Genomic DNA, 3,885 nt, shown 5'->3' on the forward strand with positions numbered 1-3,885 from the left:
TTACGAGCTATTCGAAATGGATTGCCGAATATTATAAATTTACGAATTAATTGGTATTACTTAATTAAATTTCTTTTTCGTAATAATATTTGCGTTTTTGTTTTTCGTTAATTTTATCGATTGTTTTTCGTTTCGTTCGGAAATATTTGGAGTTACCGCGAAATCGGTAAGTAATTTTTAATGAATCCATAATCATCTGTTATTGACGTCATTGGTTGAAGTATGATCTGAAAATAACAATGAAAGGCCATTTGGTTATGACTGCATCGTTTTTACGCTGTTTCGTTATTAAAATTTAAATTTTAACCAGTTCTTTACAGGAAAATAACAGCGAAATATTTATTAAAAATATATTAAAAGTTACTTCCGGTTATAACTTATACTGCATTTCTTTTTTTGTAATGACGTTTTCCGTTGGTTACTTTAAATTACTCGTAACTTGCGACATTGCATATTAATTAATGACGTTATAATCAATAACTTTGCGTTTCGAAATTAATTTAAAATATTTATTATTCGTTTAGTATTTTATTTCGCTTTCGAGTTCCAGGACTAAGAAAACAATAATTTATTCTATATATTAAATTCTTTCAGTTCATTAAATAAGAAAATTAATATGGCATAAAACTAATTCCACACTACACCGTACTGTTACTCTACGTTATAGTTCCTATTTTGACCGGTAGAGACGCTGTGTGCTCATTCGTTAATTAAAATAAATTTTTAATGATTATTTTATTTTATGAAGAAATCACAAAATATAGAAAATGTGAAATTTAAAACTTTCAAATTATAAATAATTTATTGTAATATTAATTTAGAAATATTCAGCACGTGATTTAACAAAATAAAATAAAAATACGATCTCTCCCGTTTCCATTTCTGATTCTCCACCCTGTGGGCACTCAGAAGGCCTTTTTTCTATGGCCCTCGTGGGTTCGGCCTAGCCCATAATTGAGACGGCCGGATGAAGAAGAACGGTGCTCGACGTATCAAAAACAAACCTCTCCTGAAAAATTTCCGGGTTTTTTTTGTCCACCAGGTCCTTCAAAGTTTGAAGAAACCAGAATCGAATATATTCATTATTATTATATTAATATATAATGTTTGCAGTGTTTTGATTGGTTTGGTTTATTCGTATAGGTTACGGCAACGCAACACATGGGCGATCTCCTGAGGGGAATGCCTTCCAGGAGGTCTTTTATGGAAAACTGGCTCCTATTCAGGTGTTACTGACGTGAATGAAACCCGGAAAACTCCACGTGGTCAGCCCGTTGGCGAGGCACAAACCCATGACCAACTACCGGTGTCCAGTGGTTTTATTCACTTGCTCACTGGTGAGAGTGATGCTTTGATCATTTCATAAGTAAAGCTAATGTCACTTACATTAATTTGTCGCATCCTCAACGGCTAGATGTTCATGTGATTAAGGTGGCAGTCTATCGCTTTAGGGGGTCCAGGATCAAATCCAGATGAGTCGAAAAACCCCAGGAATTTTTCGGGATTGACTACTGGCTGCCCTGTTGTGGGCCTGGCCAAATTCATAATGGGCTTGCAAAAAGGGCTTCTTAGTGCGAACGAGGCGGACAGTTAAGAAAAATCTACATCTTAGAAATTTAATTTAATTTTTAAAAAAGATTTTAGAAATATAAACATTAGACATGTCCTCGTTTATTCTTGGAAGCGTTAGTGTAACGTCATTGAGACACCAAAATGCAGGGCAGCCCAGCGGAAAACGGAACTGTGACAAAATACATATCGGAAGAGCGTGACATACACGAACTAGTGACATTTCTAATTCTTCAGGGCCCAAGGCAATTTTTCATTGGCAGCAACCGGAACTTATCTGAAATTTTGAACGAGGTGCAGAGAGGAGCTGCTGAGCGCTGAGATTTTGAATACATCCAATGTGTTCCTGAAGCTGAAAGCTTGTTTGTTACGAAAGTTCTCAAACCTTATATTCTGATAATTGAGAGACTGCTAAAACACATTATATTGTTAAATCTTTTCTCTTTTTTTAAAAAAAAACTCAGCGGTTTCCAACGTGTTTTGACTTTCGTACCCCATGGCAGCCCATTTCATAAATTTTATTTTCCATTTTCGCAAAGTTTATTTCGCATGTTCCTTTTTTTCTTAACTCTTTCCGCCCTGTGGGCACTAAGAGGGCCTCTTTTAAAAGGCCCATTATGGGTTCGGCCAGGCCCACAATGGGGCGACCGGGTGGTGAGGGACGGGGCCCAACATATCCAAACGGACCACCCCCGAAAAATTCCTGAAGATTATTTGACCCGTTCGGATACTATCCCGGGTCTCCCAGAGCGGTAGGCTGCCACCTTGACCGCTCGGCCATCAAACAGTGGCAATTTCGTCAATTATATTTCGCTGTAATTACATGTAAAAATTTTTTTTGGTTAATGGTAGCGAAGTCGGCGACGGGGAAAATCTAGACTGCGACGGGGAAATTTTTCGGGAATTCGTTATCAATTAATGAAATCCGTAGAGGGCGCTTTGATCCGTAGAATCGCGATTGATCGGCAATTATGCAAATTTTTCCCCCCGATAGTGGAGTAGGCGTGTTGTCGTGCGAAAAGATTATTTTGACGTTTGGATACTTTTGGAATTTTTCTATTATAAGGTAATTAATATTAATATTAATTTTCATTGTGAATTTAAGCAATTGGAATTTATTTATTGAAAAATTGGCTAAGCGTTTTCTGCAATTTTTGGAATAGATATTTCACAAGTTAGTCATGTCGAATTGCGATTTAGAGTCCGACGAATTTTGGAAAGATTGTACTGGGCGACGTTTTTATCAGTTAATCGAAGCAGAGTCTTCCGAATTAGGAATAGACGAAAGAATTGATGGCGGACTGAAATTTGCCGTAAAATTGGGCCTCCAACACACCGAGGAAGTTTGCCAGAAATGTGGGCAAACATGCAAATTGAGTTATCGCAGCGACCGGAAATCTTGCGTGATGCGTTGCCGAAAATGCTGGCGGAATAGTTCGGCTTTCGAAGAAACGTTCAAAGGGAAATGTGGCAATATTTCATGGGCGAATCTTTTGACATTCATATGGCACTATATTGGTTTAGAGTGCACGACGAGTAATTCGGCAATTTCCACGGGTATTTCTAAAAAGGCAGGCATAGACTGGTCGAACCACATACGTTTCGTTATGTTAGTGTCCTTACACAATCTGACATCGTTTAAAATAGGAGGTGTTGGCAAAACAGTGGAAATAGACGAAACAGTGATATGTAAACCTATTCGGCCTATTTGGCCTATTTTTCGCTATTCGGCCGAATACCGAATATTTAAATCACTATTCGGCCGAATACCAAATACTTAAAAACAGGAGTAAGAAATTACAAAAACACAGTAAATTAATCATTTTGGTAACTTTTATTAATGCTGAACATTAAATTATAATTATTAAAGTTAATAAGAAATAGCATCTAACTCTAGTATTAAATTATTTCGTAATTAAATATTATTATAGCCTTTATCTAGCCCGATATCTTATGGAATTGATGGCGTGTAGGTTAGAATGTATCGGGCATTAATGTTATATTCGTATTCGCGTATATTTTTATATTTTTTAAGATATTTTAAAATGATTTACGAAACGTTTTATTGAAACGTATCGTATTTAATGAAAGAATTATTTATCTATTTCTAGAAGATGAGTAACTAATATATAATTTATTTTATATATAAAGCAAAGAATGAGCATTTCTCATTATATACAAAAGATAACATTTGAAAATCATGTTAAATTTTAAAAATATTGACAAAAGCAATGAGCAACAAAATATCACAAAACTTCACAAATAGAAACCCTCAATAATATATTTGAACTGTTCCACAACTGGGGAAAAACTAGA

This window comes from Centruroides vittatus, unplaced genomic scaffold, assembly GCF_030686945.1.
Source record: "Centruroides vittatus isolate TY-2023 unplaced genomic scaffold, ASM3068694v2 contig_801, whole genome shotgun sequence".
NCBI classification, from domain to species: Eukaryota; Metazoa; Arthropoda; class Arachnida; order Scorpiones; family Buthidae; genus Centruroides; species Centruroides vittatus.